This window comes from Macaca fascicularis, chromosome 1, assembly GCF_037993035.2.
Source record: "Macaca fascicularis isolate 582-1 chromosome 1, T2T-MFA8v1.1".
Lineage (NCBI taxonomy): Eukaryota > Metazoa > Chordata > Mammalia > Primates > Cercopithecidae > Macaca > Macaca fascicularis.
In genome coordinates, this window is record NC_088375.1 from 144,887,042 (window position 1) to 144,908,389 (window position 21,348).

At 41.7% G+C, this 21,348-nt stretch overlaps 2 protein-coding genes across 15 annotated transcripts in view; both read right to left on the reverse strand.

The window, feature by feature from the left end:
* ZNF326 (zinc finger protein 326) overlaps positions 1 to 21,348 on the reverse strand; it is a 220,675-nt gene that overhangs the window by 190,540 nt on the left and 8,787 nt on the right. For both annotated transcript variants that reach the window (XM_074002006.1, XM_074002014.1), the window contains exon 2: positions 7,037 to 7,181. The gene's annotated coding sequence lies outside the window, so the exon portion shown is untranslated. The remainder of the gene's footprint in view (positions 1 to 7,036; positions 7,182 to 21,348) is intronic.
* LRRC8D (leucine rich repeat containing 8 VRAC subunit D) overlaps positions 1 to 21,348 on the reverse strand; it is a 119,458-nt gene that overhangs the window by 89,323 nt on the left and 8,787 nt on the right. For 7 of the 13 annotated variants that reach the window (XM_005542784.4, XM_015433072.3, XM_074001962.1 and 4 more), the window contains one exon: positions 7,037 to 7,181. The exons of the other annotated variants lie outside the window; for them this stretch is intronic. The gene's annotated coding sequence lies outside the window, so the exon portion shown is untranslated. The remainder of the gene's footprint in view (positions 1 to 7,036; positions 7,182 to 21,348) is intronic. 13 annotated transcript variants of the gene reach the window in all.

Below are 21,348 nucleotides of genomic sequence, written 5' to 3' on the forward strand. Positions count from 1 at the left end.
ATAAAATAATCTGTATAACAAACCCCCATGACCCAAGTTTACCTTTGTAACAAACCTGCACTTGTACCCCAAAACTTAAAATAAAAGTTAAAAAATAAATAAATAAAACAGTGTATCAAAGGCCCAAGAACACACAATGACGTCAACTGGAACCAAACAGAGATCTCAGAAAGAGACCTCTATATATATGCACTTACATCCTAGGGGTAGCACCAAAACTCTGCGGAGAAAGAATGTATTAGTTAGCAAATAGTGCTGGGAAATGTGGCTCACAATATGACCAGATTTTTTAAATAAAAATTGGATTAATACTTCATATCTCAAATTCCAAATGGTTTAAAAACCCAAATGATAAGAGTAAACCTTTGAAATTAACAAAAGAAAACGAGGAGAGACAATATTGTGAGCCCAGAATAGGGGATGATTTCTTTTTTTTTTTTTTTTTTTTTTTTGAGACGGAGTCTTGCTCTGTCCCCCAGGCTGGAGCACAGTGGCCGGATCTCAGCTCACTGCAAGCTCAGCCTCCCGGGTTCAGGCCATTCTCCTGCCTCAGCCTCCCGAGTAGCTGGGACTACAGGCGCCCGCCGCCTCACCCGGCTAGTTTTTTGTATTTTTTAGTAGAGACGGGGTTTCACCGTTTTAGCCAGGATGGTCTCGATCTCCTGACCTCGTGATCTGCCCGTCTCGGCCTCCCAAAGTGCTAGGATTACAGGCTTGAGCCACCACGCCCGGCCGGGGATGATTTCTTAACTGACTCAAAACGCACAGACCATAATAATAGTATAAAGTGATGAGATAACAACATTAAAACTAAAGATTTTATTGCTGCTATTACTGAAAGGCACCGTAGACAAAGTTATTAGGAAAGTGATACACTAGAAGAAAGTTACTCACAATGTCTAAAGACAAAGAGGAATTAATTTCTAGAATACACAAGAGATAATACAAAAATTCTCTCAAGAAGTTCTAACAAGAAAAAGGCAAGAGATCCAACAGAAAATAAAGGGCAGGCTAAAGACATAAAACGACAATTCATGGAAAAGGAAAATTAAATTAAGTAAATGAAGACATGTCCAGCCTTACTAGCAATCAGAAAAAGGCAAAATTAAACCATTAGGTATAATCAACATTTATCAGGTTGGCAACAATCAGGAAATTTGTTAAAAAAAAAAAAAAAAAAAAGGCATTATGCAGTATTGGTGGAGATATAAAGTTGGCAACTATCTGTGCAGTTCCCAGTAAAATTATGCAGTTCCTAGTATGCATATATCCTATGATCCAGCAATATTGTTTGTGGTCAATACTGCCTCAAGAAATTCTCATGAAGGCCAATAAATTCCATATGCCTAGGTTCCTTAGAAAAAAATGAATACATACTACATGGAAGCCAAAAATATTCATTAAAAAGTTGACCCTTTCATGTCCCTATTCATACTGTCTCCATATTGTCTACAATTTTAACTTAACCCAGCCAAAAATATTCATAAAAATGTTGACCCTTTCATGTCCCTATTTGTACTGTCTCCACATTGTCTACAGTTTTAACTTAACCTTTGCTGAAAGGGTACGTAAGACTAAACAAACCATGATCATTTCTTTACATAGGCTAGTTTAAGAACAAAGAAAGCAGGATATACAGTGAGAGAAATGTTTCAGCATTGGAGACTGCACAAATCTGGATCCAAGTCCAGGCCTTAGCTTGTCTGTGTGACTTGGAGTCTCTGCCTGCCTCAGTTTGTTCACATAAAACAGGATTACTGGCCGGGTACGGTGGCTCATGCCTGTAACCCCAGTATGTTGGGAGGCCGAGGCGGGCAGATCACGAAGTCAGGAGATCGAGACCATCCTGGCTAACACAGTGAAACCCCGTCTCTACTACAAGTACAAAAAATTAGCCGGGTGTGGTGGTGGGCACCTGTAGTCCCAGCTACTGGGAGGCTGAGGCAGAAGAATGGCATGAACCCAGGAGGCGGAGCTTGCAGTGAGCCAAGATCGAGTCACTGAACTCTAGCCTGGGTGACAACAGCGAGATTCTGTCTCAGAAAAAAAAACAAAAACAAAAACAAAAAAAACAGGGTCATTACCCACTCTGCATAATACCAGGAGGATTAGAGATAATCAATGTCTATTTGTCAGTGCCTGAAAAATATGGTGTTCAATAGATAGGAAGTGATTTCTTTTAACCAAATAAAGGAACTTCATGAAATAACCCTATTAGATTTCCACACCCTGCTCAACCTATCTTAAGCAGAATGACTTATATTCATGTCATACAACACACACACAGAAATCAGAGACTAATTCAATATGAATTCACACATCAGTTTTTCCCACTGCAGAACAGGGACAAATCCTATCTCCCTTTCCTTAAACTTGCCACAAATTGTAAAGGTTAAGATTGGGAAGCCTCTTTTAGCTTCTGGGAAATGAACATAGGGCTGGTGGTGGTGGTGGTGGCTATGACTGTCATGATTCTGAAACTGGCCTCAAAGTCCTGACTCTACAAAAACAGGGAAGGGATATTCACAGAAGTAAAGTAGGGAAAATGCTCTTAAAGAGAAATCCAGTTATCCATGACTAACTGCAAAGATCTCAAAGCTGACCATGAAAAACAATGAGCTCAGAAACAAGACCAGATCCAAAATCAGGGCTTAACACATCATCCATTTAATGTACAACAAAGAGGAAAAATTCCACCTGGGAATCTTTATAATCTGATGGCTAACATATTATGCATTTTTCATCACCATTTCAGCATTTTCAGTCTGGAGCAGTTGTTTTGCTTTGGCCTCGATTCCCCACCTGTAGACTTCAGGGCACTGCAAGAGGTCTGTAGGCTGAATTCCTATCTCATACGTACATGTAATGCTATTTTACAAACACAGGAAGATGATGAAGTCATTACTTGCAATATATACTCAGCTGAGTGATATTAAATAACTCTCATGAAACATTTGCAATTATAAGAGATACGAAGTAAAACAGTGAACCAGTTAAGATCATTGAAATATTTTAATATTAAATAAAATCTTCCTGATTTTTGTGTCAGGAGCCACTGCATTATAGTTTACAATTTGACTAAGAAGGTATTTTTTACTTTATAATATATAAGAAGGGAAAAAAAGTTTTGAAAAAATGAAATCTTAACTTGCATTTATTTCCACTCCTAGTCCCCTCTTGGCCATTAACTTTTCCTTGGCATTTAACATCAAAGCTAGTTACTCTTTCATTTTTAGCCTTTCTGTTGGAAGAGATACACGGCTAGTTCACAAGCCACTGCAACTCACCAATAGACAGAAAAGGCAGTGCACTGTGTATTAGGGAACCATATATGTATCATTTCATTCCTCCCTTATAATAGAATGAGCTCTCATTTCCTCCGTTTTGCTCCTCCTTTACCTCCTCCTCTCCCTGAGGGTTTTGACCACAGTTTTACAGAGGGTAAGTTATAGGCCACTATGAATATTCCAATTATTGCAGAGAAAACAAATATCTTATCCAACACTTATGAAAAATGTACTCCAAATTTTAATTTGCAGTACAACAAATTAAACCATAATTTTACAGTTTAGTTAATGGTGCAACATTAAAACCATAACTACAGAGAGTCTCAACTTTAAGTGCTACAAAGGTAAGGAAATAAACTTACTTGCATCTAAGGAATGTTACAAAAATATCTAATCTATAATTTAAAGTTACATGGGTTTGCTTACGTTGTTCTGTAATGTGAACCCCTCAGTGGATTACCGTGAGCTGGAATGAAAGCGTAGGAGATGTGCACGGTGGTAGTAGTGGGGACTGGAGAGTCATATATATCATTTACTAATTAATTAATTTTCTGGGATATAAACTGCCCTAGGAGTAAGCCAGAAGAGGTTGTTTAAATTCTAAAAAATTAAAATATGGTAATCTGATCCCTTGGAAAGATACTTACTCACTAAAACCTGACAAAAGATACCTGTAAATTAAAATATACTACTAGAATTTTGGCAGCAGAATACAAATCACATTTGTGCAAACACAGCTAAATCTAGTCACAGACACACAGGAAGTGTAAATTTCAAATATGAAAAAAAAAAAACTGCTTTAAAAATGAAAACAAGCCTTGAGCTCTGGGCAGAGCCTGAGTGAAGAGGAATAACGAAAAACCTGGAGATTCGGTAAGGCAATCCAGCTTTCTTTTGGAATGGCAAAGGACCACCTGAATCAGCACTGCCACCTCTTCCTTAGGCAGCAGCTTTCCAGACTACAAAAGAGCCATGGATTACATCAAAGGACCCTTGTTCAGGTACCAACAACTCCATTTACTAATACGACCACTGACAAGTTACATCTCATCAGCCTGTTTCCTCTCTCCATAAACTGGAGAAAATGAATCCTACTTCACCACATCACTGAAAGGAGCAAGAAGAGTTTACCTCTGTTGAAGGGAGTAAAAAAAAAAAAAAATCATATATACTGTGTAAATAGAAAATGACAATCTAAAGGCCAGTTATGATTTCTGAGTTTAAATATCACTAGAATGGAAGGAGACTCTGTTCCTAAATGGGAGAGAGATTTTGAGGCTCACAAAAGCTGTTTTACTGTATCTTAGAGCAGAGTGACAGATGCTAAAGAAAGTCCCCAAATAAATTAATAAACTGGGAGGGGGGGAGTGCAAAGAACACACATAGGTATAAAAGTAGAGGCAGCGACTGGGTGCAGTGGCTCATGCCTGTAATCCCAGCACTTTGGGAGGCCCAGGCAGGTGGATCACGGCGTGAGGAGTTTGAGACCAGCCTGACCAACATAGATAAACCCCACCAATACTAAAAATACAAAATTAGCTGGGCGTGGTAGCGTGTGCCTGTAATCCCAGCTACTTGGCAGGTTGTGGCAGGAGAATCGCTTGAACCTGGGAGACGGAGGTTGCAGTGAGCCATGATCACAACACTGCACTCCAGCCAGGGCAACAAGAGTGAAACTCCTCTGTCTCAAAAAAATAATAATAAATAAAATAAAAAATAAATAAAGTAGATGCAAAACACTATGGTTGTACAGGTCTTTCAAGAATCTCTCTTGACTGGCTGAGTGTGGTGGCTCACACCTGTAATCCCAGTATTCTGGGAGGCCAAGGTGGGCAGATCACTTGAGGTCAGGAGTTCGAGACCAGCCTGGCCAACATGGCAAAATCCTGTCTCTACTAAAAATACAAAAATTAGCTGGGTGTGGTGGCGCATGTCTGTAATTTCAGCTGCTCGGGAGGCTGAGGCAGGAGAATCGCTTGAACCCAGGCAGCAGAGATTGCAGTGAGCCGAGATCGCGCCACTGCACTCCAGCCTGGGTGACAGAATGAAAATCCGTCTCAAAATAAAAACAATCTCTCTCGATTACTTTCTCACTTTTCATGACGTATTTGGCAAGAGGCATAAACACAGCCATCTCACAATTAAATTCAAACTTAAGAAGTCCATGTCTGTCTAGGAATGATAAGTTTAATTGTTCAGTTTTCATAGTGCATTTTGGCTACGTAATGCCGTGTACTTAATGAGTACATGTTTTGTACTCAAGCTGGTAAATTTGTACCACCCTGGTAAATTTTCCTTTCAAAGCAAACTTAATTATGTAGTAAATATGTTTTATAAAATTTTCAGCATCAGAATGCTATAGTCAGCATGCCACGTCATGAATGTAAATTCTACACCTAACCCTGACTCCTTAGATGGCTTGGCTACCCAATAAAGTGAAAGCATGCAGTGTATGTGATACTGTGCTACACAGATGCACTTTTCCTCTGTGCTACAGGGACAGACCTTCTTTGGCAGAGTCTCACTTTCCTCCCCTCTAGTCATATGCTCACATCCCTTCCTCGGAAATAAAAAGAAGATGCCACTGGCCTTAATAGGACTCAAACATTTAATTTGAGGCCATATAATGATCCCGTCAAACTGATTCTTCTTAGCCATCCCACTCCCCTTAGTGTCCTCCTCAAGACTGGAGTTTCACCAGGTAGATAAACAGGCGGTAAAAGAAGGTTAGGCTTTCACTGAGGGGAGAAGTCAATCTGAGTTAGTCTGGAGAAAGAGGAGCTGCCAGGGAAATAAAGATGGAAAACGTCTGTAGCATAAAACCAACCCTAGCGTTTTATTCTCCTTCTATGAACATTTGAGATGGAACACGAAGTGAATGTGAAATTAAAATCTACCTGGTGAATTTGAGAAAAGTCACTCTCAATTTTACTTTGATGACAAATGGAATAAATAAAGACGCCTGGCTCATATGTTAAAGTACCTTGTGTCTCGGCGAGGAAGCCTGGCTAAGAAACCACAGTGGAGTTAACAAGCCAGACAGCAGACTAAACACCTCAGAACTCGCTGCTGTGCCTCATTCCTGGTCCCTACCTTTCCGGTGTGTGTCTGCATCACTAATTCCCTCCGTTTGGCACGGCCTGGCTTTCCCAAAACAGAAACCAAGGAACTGGGGTCCTCTGCTTCAGCAGCTGAAGAGCTGATTTCTGAGCACGGACACTAAGATTCTTTTCTCCTGTCCACCTTACACTTCACCCACAACTCATCCTCCTCTTCCTCTTCCTCTTCCCTACGTCCCAACCCCTTACCCTCACACTACCCTACCCCTCAGGACATTTATGTGCATGACCTCAGACCAGCAAGGGAGGAACAAAGAGCTGCTGCTTCAAGCAGCAGCAGCCCGAGGAGAGGGTGGAGAGGGCAGCTGGGGGCTCCAGGAAGACTCCCCGGGCACTGGCAACCCCAGCGCAGCCCGGGGCAACCCAGCCTGGAAAGAACACTAGAAGAGTCCTGGCAGGCGGGTCCGCAGTGCAAGCCCAGGGCCTTCCCCCGGCCCTAACCCAGGGCGGCAGCAGCCAGAGTTTGGCAGAGACCCTGGGTGAGAAGCCAGTGGTGGGGTCGGGCAAGTGAAGCTGCAGTACAGAGCTGGAGATGCAGAGCCGACAGTAGCAGCGCTTCGTGCCATGGACTTCCCCACCCGCGCCCTGGACCCAGACCCGCGCCCTGGACCCGGACCCGGCCCTGCGCACCTGGACCAAGCGGCCACCCTGTTCCCTCAGGGCTCTCTCTGGGGACTCGGCTTGGGCGAGCTCCGGAGGCTGGAACCGCGGCGACGAGAGACTTCACTCCTCCATCCTGGGACCCGGCAGCACGTTATAGACAGCCGTGCACTTCCTGTTTGAAAACACAGGAGAAAGAGCGAGAGAGATCCGAGTGTCGGCAGCGGGGAGGAAGGAGCTCAGGGCGGCGGGGAGCCAAGACCAGGGGGCCACCGCTTGCATAACTGCCATGGTAGGCACCCAGCGCTCCCCTGGCCGCGGCGACCCCGCCGCACCGGCTGCCCGCGTGGTGCCGAGGTGGCGCGGCCTCGGCCCGGGCCCCCCCTGCCGGTGGCCTCGCTGCCAGCCGCCCGCCCGCCCGCTCGCTCACAGTCCTTCCGTTTGCAGCTGCTGGTTGGGTTCTCCCCTCCCCACAAGGACCTAGATCAAGGGACTCCACGCTTCCTCCGCCAGTGCCCAGAGTGGTTGGCCTTCTTTTTCCTCTTTTCTTCAACCCCCCCAATCCCCACCCCACCCCCAGAAAATAATCACCTCGGGGAAAGTGTAAAGACAAGACTGAGCCTTTGCAGGGGGGTGGGGGCTGGATTTATGCAAATTTTCAAAGTTAATAGCCACATCCCAGTATAGCCACTACAGCTCAGCAGCTGTGAGAGATTCAGGATGGGAAATTACTTGTCTTATGCCTCGCTGGCTCAAAAGAGAAAGCGTGCACACAGCTGCCAACACTGAGCAGCCAGGAACTGCAGAACAACAGTAACAACAAAACTACATAGTATCCTCCGTTCCTCCTAGGATCTTTATTCAGATCAACCTGTCAACCTCATCCTCACAGTCTACCAACATTTACATATACCAATTCCACATGGAGCATAATCGCATGGTGCATTCTTCCAGAAAATGATTCCGTAGTTCTCTGTGCTATGTAATCACCGAGAAGTTCCATAGTCCTAGGATTACATTCATTCATTTTGTTGAACTCTGACTTAAGTGGACTTCAGTATAGTGTTAAAAAGAGTACATAGATGGCTTAAGAATCTGCTGTATGCAGAGTGTGCTGGCTATGGTGATTCGCATTTGTAACCTGCCTGCCCTTACATGCACAGTCTACCAGGTTACAAAGCGCTTACAGGACTATCTCTGACAAACGGCTCCTTTTATCATCAAGTTGTTGGCATTCATGGTTCCATACTCAAAATGGAGAATGGAATACAAACAATAATTATTCTACATATAAAGCTCAGTTTTGATTGAAGCAGAAAGGAACTGATAGATATTAAGCTCCTATTCAGTGCTAGACAACTTCACATTTTAAACCCCTCTTGGCCTTAATATTTTCCAACAGATCTGCAAAAGCCCTATTCCCAAGTGAGGAAACGGTCAGAGAAATTAAGTAACTGTTCCCATGTCTCTGCTAGAGAGTGGTCAAATGGAGAACTGAATATAGGTCTTTCCTGACTATAAAATCTGCACCATTTCCCCTACACTGTGAATTCCTACAATGATCATGAATTTTTTTTTTTTTTTTTTTTTTTTTCTGAGACAGAGTCTCACTCTGATGCCCAGGCTGGAGCGCAGTGGCGTGATCTCAGCTCACTGCAACCTCTGCCTCTCGGGTTCAAGCAATTCTCCTGCCTCATCCTCCCGAGAAGCTGAAACTACAGGCACACGCTACCGTGCCCAGCTAACTTTTTTGTACTTTTAGTACAGATGAAGTTTCACAATGTTGGCCAGGATGGTCTCGATCTCCTGACCTCATGATCTGCCCGCCTCAGCCTCCCAAAGTGCTGGGATTACAGGCGTAAACCACCATGCTTGGCCAACGATCATGAATTCTAGGGGGAAAGTTCAGCACAGCAACCATCCTGTGATCCATCCCTTCCTCTCTGAATGATCCTGCTACTTACCAGCTATTGTTGTTGTGCTAGGCAGTTTCTTTAACCACCTGAACAATACGTACCTTAATTTCTCGGGCAGAGGACACTGGCTTTTTCCATTATCTACTGCTTGCTGTCAGTCTTTTCAGAATTACTTGGTGGCAAAAGTTCAAAAGGTTCTAGAATCGCTACTCATATGCCAAGGTACAAAGTCTGTCCAGTTCAGAACCTAACGAGCTGACTAAAATTTGCTCCCTGCATTATTTTTTCTCTAACTGAGACTCTTTAAGAAAGTGGTAAATGCTGTTCACAAAAACACACACGGCTTCAAGTTGACATTCCCTCATTTTCTGTTGCCTTCTGCTTTAACACTTAGTTCACAATCACCTGTCAGTAGCATGCTGCTATGAGCTCCCGATGCAGGCCAAGAAACAGAACACAAATGAAAAGGTGATTAAGAGTCTTGTGCGCTCAAAAAAAAAGGGGGGGGGGGGTCTTGACAATACTGAGGCCTCTAAGACGATGAACTATACCTCGCCCACCCTTTTCTCTCCACCTCAGAGGCTTGAATTGTAGTGCACTCAGATGACCATGGCCTTCAAGTACAAAGGCATGGGCTGGGAAGAAGACTGCAAGGACCAGTGAGATGCATTCCTGTCCATTAGGCACTCACAGTCTAATGAGGGCTTCTTACTAAAAGACTTCTCGAGGGATCTTAGCATCCTTTTAGGGTCTAGCTCTGTCCACCTTTTTCCTTCTCTCAGTCCTTTGCTTACCGTGGTCCTGGCAACTCTTCATCTCTTTTCACAAACTTAATACTTCTTCCCAAAGAGCTACCACATATTTCCCACAAAGAACTCAGTGTGGTGATTGGGGGGGGGGGGGGTGAAGCAGGACATTTAGCTAGAAACTTCTCTCATTTAAAAAACCCTGTCAATTATTACCATGTTTTTAAGGACACAATTATGTTTTGAAATAACTTTGGGTATCCCTCCTTCATTTCTGTTACTCATTATCTAAGAGCCCAAAGGAAAACCTCTGAAGAAAAATATTTAAATTCTTAAGAAAAGGCAAAGGAAAACTTAAACCTGCAGAGCCTTTGTTTTTTATATTTGGGACTCATGAGATTAGACTATCTAACTTCTTAAAATCTCTCTTAGTTAGGAAAAATTCAAAGTCATTAATCTAAAAACAGTCAACAGTAGACTATTCCTATTTTGTCCAAGTACTGTACTGAGTGATAATTTAATGATATATAGGAAAGTTTGTATGGTTTAATAGGTAACAAAATACAGAAGAGCATTTGGTGGGAGACTAACAATGGTATTCACCTATGTTGCTATGTCCACGCCCAAATGTGTAATACTCTCCCCTCCAGAGCAGTGGCCAGCTGTGGGGGAAGGGCAGCCACATTTCTCTTTCTTAGGCTCCCTATAAACCCAAACCCTTCTCCTTATCAAAAATATTTATTAACATTCACTCTGTAGGACTCCCAAAGTTTACAGTTTGGAGAATACACCACAGCCCCTGACATTTCCTAATCCTAACTACCATAAGGCCTGAACACCACCTCGTACTTTCCCTGGGTCAGCTATTCGCCCGTTCCTTCTGTGTTTCATGGAGAAGCGTTTCTTTCTCATAGCCACTGTTATGCTTTTGTGTGTATGTGCACGTGTGTATATATAAATTAAAATCACAACCTCATAAAAAGAAAAACTGCACTCTCAGGTAGGCACAAATGATGCCACAAAAGATTTTGGAAAAATGTGGAAGGTTCACTTTGAAAATCTCCACTCCCTAAGTACCATAATCCCCAGATGAAGAGAGCAACACTGTGAAAGCCATTTTAGAAGCTCCAAATTCAGTTTCAAGAAATAGCTTTTCTGAGGACTAATGGGTGTAGAGGAGGAGATGATAAACTCATCTCTAAAAAACAATGCTGCTTATCTTTCTTCATCTTTAAAAAGAAAGATCTTAGTTTGGTGGTTAAAAATGTTTGCCACAAGCAGTTCTCTGTGTGAATATCAGGATTCTTGGTGATTATTACACATGGATTTTGCAAACAAGAAAATAAAAAAATGACAAGCTGTCTGGTGACTGAAGAGATGACCTGTTTGCACTGTCAGTCTTCACAGCAGTGTCCCTACCTTGTCTTCACCTCCTGGGTAGCACATGCAACAGGATTTTCTGGGAAGGAGGTCTCTGGCACTCACATTCACCTCCTGGCCTCTGCAAAACCTGAACTGTGGCTTTCAAGGAAGCCTTTCTCAGAGCCAACTGGCTGGCCTGATTGGCATTTACCCATAGAGGATTATTAGCCATCTTTAAGAAACCAGAGTAAGTGTCATTTCACATGACAAAATGCAGCAAGGGGTTGCAAATCATCTTTTAAAAAAAATATGCCTGTAAGATAGTTTCCTGGCTTTGAGCCAGCAATAAGGAAAGCACTACTTAAAGCACCCCACAGCATGACTTAGAAGATCCAGTCACAAGGCAGGGCCAGGGTGGCTACAGGTCTGAGCTGGTATCTCTCTAAGCTCAGTGCTTCAATTTCCTCAGCTTCCAAACACACGCAATGAACCCACACACCTTGCACAAAATTACTAACATTACATAGGACAAACCCTCACAGGCCCTGCCTCAATGAATTCTCAGAACTGCCTTCGCGGGGAGGTGTTATCATTAATGTTTTACAGAAGCAGCAGCGGGGCTCACAGATGCTAAGCGATATTCTCAAAGCCTTAAGTAATGGAGCAAAAATTCACCTGGGTCTGTTCTTCCTTCTTTTAATTGAATAGAAATGAGTGGGCGCATTTTGGCTGTGGATATATTATTCTGCACTACACATCTTTTGCTCAGAAAAAAATCCCACCTTAAAAACATAACTTGTAATGTTCTCTCTCAAGTGCATCATACACCGTCATCACCTCGCCAGATTTTGGTACAGTGTAAAGGATAAACATGTATTCTGCAATAGGCCAACTGACATTAAGCCATAGGAATATAAGTAGATATAAATTAAGTAAAATATGCACTTGAGCTGCAGCTGAATATTATTCTATAAAATAGTAAGACAGATCCACTGATCAAACTGTGATAAACAAAATCTTAATACATTTTTCCAAGCTTCCTCTCTCATTCTTCAATGAGTAAGCAAAAAATGCATGTAAAGTAGGACATGTTGGTTGATGTACTGGGATTTACTAAGCATAATACTGTGAAAGAAGTGTAAGATACCCCAAAATTCTGACTAAATGCAAATACCTGTATAAAAGACTGTTCAAAATGTTCCCAGCACAGACTGCCAGGAATGAATGGCCTTGGGTTATTTAATGACTGTTGATTTTGATGTGTATTATGTAGACGAAATACTGTCCTATAATTCATTCTTCTTTGGAAAGCATGTTTTGTCTGTTAATCTTCTGTGGTAGTAGTATCTGTTTCCTTATTTGAAACATTGTTTTAATTCTCTTTGGGCAATGTTATTTATCTTATTTTCATTTTTGAGACAGAGTCTCACTCTGTTGCCCGGGCTGGAGTGCAGTGGCACAGTCTCAGCTCACTGCAGCCTTGTTCTCCAGGGCTCAACCAATCCTCCCACCTTAGCCTCCCCAGCAGCTGGGACTACAGGCGCTCGCCATATCCAGCTAATTTTTCTTTTTTCCTTTCTTTCTCTCTCTCTTTTTCTTTTTTTTTTTTTTAAGGGACAGGGTTTCACCATGTTGCCCAGGCTGGTGTCAAACTCCTGGACTCAAACGATCCACCCCCCTCGGTCTCCCAAAGTGCCGGGATTACAGGTGTGAGCCACCATGCCTGGTCTGGGCAATCTTGTTTTTTAAATAACATTAAAAAGCCCAACAATGTAAAAGGGTTGGATCCTAGAAAGTCAAATAAATATAATGTTCATTATTAAGAAGTGCTCTTAAAAATGACTTTCAGAGTTCATAAGGAGTAAGTCACAGACATCATATCTTGAATACAATTCTCCATTATACATTATAGTGGAGTCTACACGAAGAAAAACAATTCCTGAATAATTTAAGGTTACAAAATTAGATACTTTAAATTTCATCTCCTTTCCTTTGCCTGTAATGGAATAGCCAAGGCAAATAGCATGAAAGAGAAACGGAGTACCTGAAAACTCCAGAAACTTTATTATGAACTTTTAATAGCTTGTTCATCAATTTTTTAACTAACCCTAGTTTAATAAATGCCAAGCACTTTACATGTATTAACTCAATTATTCCTGACAACAACTCTGTGAGGTAGGAGTTATGATTACCTCCATATTACAGATGAGAAAACAGACATGGAGATGTTAAGTAATTTGCCCAAAGTCACACTGCTAGTAAATACTAAACCTTCAGTAGCCTGGCTGACCAGAGTCTACTTTTAACCAACACATTTCCTTACCCATAAGACCCAATTGGATTGAGTTTGCTTTCCCTAGTGTGAAAGTTCATGAGGTACAGTGCCATAAATACAGCAGAAGAAAAGAAGTGGGGAGGAGTGGGGTGAGGGGCTCAGAGACTTTCCAGTTTGTAGCAAGAATGTAACCACTGGTCATAGGGGCACTAGGCTGAAAGCTTTAGGAAGTCAGGGATGCAGAGCCTGGGCCACATTGCTGAATAAATAAATATTAAGAAGAAAGGAAAGATATTTGCAGAATGAAAAAGCCAGGAGGAAGGGCTGCTTCCTCACCTTGACCAGAATCCTGGATTTCAAGGCTCCAGGATTGCCTGGCTACAGCACAACTGAACTGGCAACTGAAAGGAATGCAGTGAACCCATGTACTTTGATCTTGGTAAAGCAGTTGATACAGTGTCCTGTGAAATCAGGATCCTAAATCAACTAAAACTTATGTTGTTCCAAGAACCACACAAGTTAAGCAGGCTAGAAAGAAAAACACTGTCTACATCTACCAGTATGATGAAGAAAAAAGCCACAAGGAGTGGAATTCAATCCGTATTCAAAAGTAACTTAGAAATTACTCACGCTGTTTTAATCAAATTTGCACATAACATTAATTTGGGAGGTGTGAAGAGGGCAAATGAGGGCGAGCCAATTGACTTAGTTAAATTAGCAGAGAGGTAAAGAAAAACGTAAGTTCAGTTTCATTTTTGTGTCCCCTTTAATTTGCAGGGAGTGGCTATGGATGTCCAATGGGTAGTAACCACCTCTAGACCTAAAATGCCAAGACTGAACTAAGTAAGCGATAGCAAATAGATACATGTTTAAAATGTTAAGACTTCGGGTCTGAACGTCACAGAGCATGGTCCTATTATTCCATACACTATCAGTAAAGTTCCATGGGAAATAATATTCCTTTCAACAAGACTTCGCTAGGAAAACCCAAAGAAAAGCAGGGGCTCAAAGGCTGAGTTTAGGAGGTCAGATGAAAAAGTCAGTGGCGTATGTATAATCTGGCCCCACTACAAATATGCCGCACAGGCAGAAGGTCATGAGAATGGTTTGCAAACACATGGCAGGACAAAGAACAGCACAGAAGGGAGAGAGAAGCAAGCTAAAACTTGAACTAACATTATTTTTTTAAGCATAAATTATAATTTCTAATTTCTTTAATGTTGAGAAATAGCTTATCCCTTGGTGGAACTATCTGTCCTCCCAGCAAAACTGTATTTTAAATGTTAGCAGTTGATTTAGAACTAACAATGAGAGTAAGAGAGATCTGAAACATTTGAAAAAAACAAAATGACCTATATTCAGGCTGGGCCCTAGGAAATGTAAAAGTGAACATCATTGCATGCAGCTCCTGAGACTGAAGAACTGAGCACTATTAGCTCTGTAGCCAACGTGCAGGAAGAAGTTCTTGCCCAGATATGGGTTCTAAGTATATCCTAGCAGGCTTGTTTATGGGAGGAAAGCATATGTTTCTAGAAAATAAAAGGCTCTGAAAGGAAAGAGGGTCACTGAATAATTAAAACTTTCTAATATGTCACTCTTACTACTCTCAATCATAATTTGTACAGTTATTTTTTAAGGTGAAGCCCTCAATATGTGAGCAATGCAGGCAAGGAATACCTTTGGGTATCTGCAGAATTAATGACAATAGTAACAGCAACGGCAGCTAACACCTGAGTGTTAACTATGTGCCAGGAACTGTTCTAAGCATTTTATATAAACTATCCTTACAACTAACCCTAGGAGGAAAATATTGTTATATCATCATTTTATAGAAAGTTAAATAACTTTCCCATGTTCCCATGGCTGGAAAGGCAGAGTAAAAACCTAGGCAGTAGACTCCAGAGCTCATGCTCTTCAAGAAATTGTCATTGAAGACAGGTAAAGCCCACAATAAAGTCCCATATATTCCTCTGCCTTCTAAAAGAAACAGCAACAAAAACAGAGAAATCTAGCACAGAGGCATAAGGATTAGAGCCATCCCACATTGTAGATTTGAATAGGAAATATATGTGAAAAACTTCAGTCAAATGACAATGCTCTGAGAGATTACTGATTAATACTTACACAGGACAAAAAGCAAACCATAGAACCTACACAGACAGATCTTCCACAAAGTTTGATGACTGGCCCCCTCCCATGGTTTAAAAAATCATCCATACAATGACAAACTCAAAATTCGCTTCAGCTCAGCCCTTTCTCTAGAATGCCCCAATGCCCTCTAGAACCCTTCCCTCACCAGGCTGCCCTCAGAACCACCTGCAGGGCCTTCAAAACACACTTTCCCAGGCCCCTCCCCAGATGTGAACCATTGAAATCACAGAGGTGGAGGGGTGCTCCTGGAATCTGCACATTTAGGAAACTCCCAAGTGATCCTTAGATGCAGCCTAGTTGGCGAAAGCCCGCTGCAGACACTCTACTTCTTCCTCCATGCTACCATCAGAATTGCTGAAGGCAGAGATCAAGGCAAAATTATTTCCCTTCTCAAGAACCTTCAATGGAATAACCTTTATTCAAAAGCAACCAAGTGAAGTCTAAATTCCTCAGCAGGACACTCTAGGCCCCTCTGTAATCTGTCCCAAACTACGTATCCAGCTGCTTTCCTCCTCCATCCCTCAGTCCATCCCAGCAGCATTCCCCAAACATATTCTGTACTTCTACATCTCCATGCTTTGCTGCTCCAATGTTCCCTCAGTTCTCCCATCAATTCTCTACCTGTCACCATCTTTGTCATCCTTCAAGGCCCTACTTGTGAGACCACCCTGATCTTTCAGTCTCTCCTGAGCAAATGTCCAAAAAATTTAGCTCTCACAAGAATTACAACATATACTGTAAACTGTGCTGAATTATACTAAACTGTTTACATGCAGGTCTTCTCTTCAAAGCAGGGGCATATCCTACTCATCTTTCATACTGTGGACGAGAAAGAGACCTAGGTCAAAGTTTAGCTCTCCCTGCTAGTTACTAGCACTGTAATCTTGAGTGGGTTATTTAAACACACTGAGCCTCAGTTTTGTAATCTTTGAAATGGAACACCAATGACACCAACCTTCATGGCTGACATAAAACATGAAAAGTGGCACACTGTGGACCACCTGAAATGCACTAACATGATAGCTGTTGTTAATATTTAGTGTTAACTTTTGTTTCCCATCCCACTAGAGTGCATTGCAGACAACGTAAATGCTCAAAAAGCATTTGCTTTTACTCAGTAAAAGCATTTGCTTTCAAAGTAATGATAAATGTTAAGTGATTTCTTAGTCCTTTCTCCTGACCTAATTTTGTTCTGTTATAAAGAAAATTTCATAATATTTCTATTCCTATTCTATTTGTACTCTCTTTTCTTTCCTTCAAAAATTAATGTTCAAAATTCTAATGAACAAGCCCTGTCAGTGTCCCTCCTACTCTAGCTTGGCCGTTTGCTTTGAACTACAGTAACTGCCTGCAGCCACAGTGTCGCTGCCCAGAGAATTGCCTATTTCACCCTTACAACAAATAGCACTTTGTAGGCAAACTGGAAGAGAGCCCAAAGTAGGAGGGGGGAAAACCAAGGAAAAGGAATTTGGGCCAAAAACTGAGTTGACACCCACACTATCATTCACACTAGAATACAGGTAAGGAGAGAACAGGAAAGAAAAGGGGTTCAGATCAACAACACAAACCTTCCCCAACCACCTACCTCACCACCCACCCATGGAAAATGCATTCCAAGACTCACAAAGGACTTGCTGGTCAGCTCACTGCAAGACACACATGGCTATTGTTGTGAATAAAATACTGTCATATATAATAGCTTCTTATCCTCACCAATCCTATTGGATTGTCCCCTCCCCCATTTACAGGAGATGAAACCCAAGGTCACACAAGTCCACAGAAGAGAGTGCTGGGACTAGAACTCAAGTCTTTTATGCTCCAAATCCTAGGTCCTTCCCACTGCCTCTATATAGGTTGGAAAAAGCAATTTAAAAAGTGCTCTCAGAAGCTCACCAAATCCACCAGTTGTAAAGGTAAAGGTAAAACAAGATGGGTTTTGTGCTGTTAAAAACAATTCTGGTGCCAAGGATGCGGGTTGTCACAGCAACAAGGCTCCAACTACAGCCTTTGTAATGATCAGTCCAGCATTTTAGTATGGTGTTCCAGGAAGATCCTTTAGTCAGGTTTCTGTTCCTAGATGGAAACTGTCTCCATGATTTCATTTGTTCATTTGGTTTGGGGAGGCGGGATCAGGGAAGGAATATATTTTTCTTTCTTTTTTCAACCAAACTCTGATGCTGACTTTAAGACTGAGGTAATGTGAAAGGCAAAAGAAGTTTCTAAAGCAAATTTGTGTTCGTCATTGTTGTGAGGGAGTTCAAGGGGCAACAAAGCAGTCCTAAAAAGCACAGATCCTGAAGCCATGGCAGCTTGGGTTCACATTACAGTTCTGCCACTTCCTGTAATGACCCTGGCTGCTCATGGTGATTGGGAGTAGTAGCCAGACTAGAGAACCCAGCCTTGGTTTCCTCTGCTACAAAACGGGGCTGTTGTCAGAAGCAAATGAGCTAATATATGTAAAGTGCTGCAAACAGTGCCTGGCACATGGTGAAGTGTTTCCTAGTCTTATTTCCAGATTAGTCACTAGGACTGGATTCTTTTTTAAGTGTATTTTATAAGGAGGTTAAAGAAGACTTCTTGTACAACTTGTTAATGCATAATGCCCCAAACGAGCACAAAGATTATTTACAAGTTTCACTTCCTGATAGGATCTTCCAGGATTTCCATCTGTAGAGTCGAGTCCCTAGAAGGCCGAGCAGTGGAATTTGAAGAATTTTTCTTTTTCCCAACAACACTGCAAGAGAACCTAAACCCATTCTCTCAATATTACAAATCGTTTCCATAAGGGGGAAAAAATCCATAAAGATCCTTACTGCATTAAAGTAACAAATAGAAGGGGACATTTTAAAATGCATTTATTCTAAAAAGCAACCAAACTATCAGAAATTTAAAGTTATACCAGTCTCGAAAGACATAGCTCAGATCATACAGGGATGAGAGTCCTAGGACTGGAATAAAACCTGCAGATGGATCAAAAGATGTCCCCCTACTGCCAACCACTAGAAAATGCTGAAATTCCAGGAACAAAGTACTATATACTTGGGATGATTAAGAGCAAAATGCTTTTAAAAATCCTCTCAGACTAGGATTCTGCTAGTAGCAGAAATCTATTCAAATATTACTCTCTTCTCTTTCAAAGAAGCTGTATGTACAACAAATTACACAAACGATGTTGGATTTTCCCCAGAAAAGCAAATAAAACTAAAGACAGGAGCACTATTGGGGTCACAGTAAAGGTCTGAGGTCCTGTCCTGCACCAGGATACCCAGATGGTAGAGAGGGGCTAAAACCCAGTGGACAATGTCCTCCCAGCAGTGTGCCCTGACAGGGCAGACGCAGCCCCGCTGACACCGCTTCACACAAAGGGACCCTGGAGGCTGGCCCTTCAAAAACAAAACAAGCTGCTGTTCCAAACCATCTTTTTCCTAGGGACTGCTGTGCATACCCCTCGACGTCGTAGTTGGGGTGGGGGGAAAAAGTGATGCTTTGTACTCTAACATAGCCATCTTTCCACGATGCAAACATTTTCCAGCTTTCTTGGTTTACTTTTTGCTATCAGCTGTTCTCTGGACCTCTCTTCTTTATCTCACTCCCTAGTCTTCTTTCTGACATAAACTCTTTCCCTTCCTTTTCATTCCAATTCCCCTTTTGGAGAAGCCACAGTATACATTAACATGATACACTAGGAATTGCAAAATAATAGCACTCTTTGCACCTTGCCAACATAGATTCTGCACTATTTCTAAATATTGACCTTTTTTCTTTCTCTTTCTTCCCCATTTACCCCAAATCAATTTTAAGATATGAACAAATCTTCCCGTATCTCCTGGGGTAGATGATCTCTTTACTCAACTCCAAGTGGCTCTTACCCTCCCTTCTCTCTCTGTGTGTGTCCCACCTGTCCTCTCCCCCTTTATATGCATAATCTACCTATTTCTCCCTAAACCTATTCCTCCTCAGGCCAGACAAACTGTTCAAATGCAACCACTCCAGATGTAATACGCCACATTTAAAGGCCAGAAATTTTTATTAAAAGTATGGGGCTTGGGGTTTGCTTTGCTCTGCTTTGTGTTTGGGGTTGGGGGAGAAAAGGATGAAATCAAGTTTCGCTTTATGTCCACTGTGTATTGTGGGCCAGGTGTGGTGACTCATGCCTGTAATCCCAGCACTTTGGGAGGCTGAGGCAGGCAGATCACACGAGGTCAGGAGTTCAAGACCAGCCTGGCCAAAACGGCAAAACCCCCTCTCTCCTAAAAATACAAAAATTAGCTGGGTGTGGTGGTGCACACCTGTAATCCCAGCTACTCAGGAGGCTGAGGTAGGAGAATCACTTGAACCCAGGAGGCAGAGGTTGTAGTGAGCCAAGACCACAGCACTGCATTCCAGCCTGGGCTACAGAGTGAGACTCCATCTCAAAACAAAACAAAACAAAACAAAACAAAACAAAAAACCTGTATTGTGCTTTTTATTCAAACCCTATGCTTCCATTTATATGGCCACGAAAGGGCTATCTCTAAGGGCCTAAAGAGGCTGTTTCCAGCTCACAAAGCTATTTTGTTTGGTTTACAGGAAGTTCTAAAATGTTGAATTAGCCAACCTTTAAAATCAGATTTCACACAATAATCCAGATTTCTGGCTTACAGTGAAAAATCAGAAAATCTGGCAACACCAGCCCACATTCCCACGCGGCAACCATGCACTTCTGATGGGCCTCCCACTCCTGATGACCCCACCTGGAGGGCGAGTGCCTGCTGCCACAAATCATCTCTGAGGCATACTATTTGCTCAAGACCCCTAGGCCACTGCTAGTATCCAACTCTGATTAGCACAGAAATTACAGATCTAACTTCTGCTTGGTACAGAACTTAGCAGGTATAAATAAGTTATAAGGAAAATAATTTAGAACAGGTGAAAGATAAACTATTTTGGAATAGAAAAATACCTTGAGAGCTAAGTTGAAGAACAAGTGCATCTCTCCTCTCTCTCTCTGAGTGTGTGTTTGTGCAAGATGTATAAAACCGCAGCCCACTTCCCACTTTGTACTTTATTACTGGCTAAATATTAAGATAAATAATACAATTGTTAAAGTAAAACTTGAACAGAATAAATTCACTCCAGTAAAGAGATTATACTTGAGTATAATGAAGCATAATTTTATTGTATTTAAAAAATAAAGGTACGAATGAAACAGCCTATGAATATGATGTAGATATATGGATATTTATTTATTCATTCATTTACTTTGAGGTAATGTAAATGAAAAAAATAGTTTTATTGAATATATTTATGGCATTTATTCAGCAAACATTTGTTATAGCAGTTTTTTCAGCTAAGACATAACACCTTAGCAAATATTAGGTATATCTTTACATGATATGTTTATGCACAGTAGTTATTGTGGGTGAGATTTAACTAGGAAGAGGGTGCTTAAGATGTACTTTACAAGTGGCATTCTATCATCAATATGGGTGACAAAAGAGAACAGGGCTAGAGAAAACACCAGAACAATTAAGTGATTTAAAGTTACCCTCTCAATTCCGGGATAAAATTTCATTCAAGTAGTTTTATCAATAGGCTGATACTTCTAAGACCAACTTGGGATGACAAGAGCATTGGCCTGGAAGCCTAAATGCTGGGATGCCACTACAGCTCTACTCTTCAAACATGCAGCACTAACCAGAGGATTATCTGGTACCTTTACACCTCAAAACCTGATTCTCTTTTTCTTGTAACAGAAATATTACTAGGTATCATAGGTGTTATAAAATAAATACAAAGAAATGTGCAGAAATGAGAAAGGGAACAGTAGATAAGAGAATAGGTATATATTGAGGCCGGGCACAGTGGCTCACGCCTGTAATCCCAGCACTTTGGAAGGCCGAGGTGGACGGA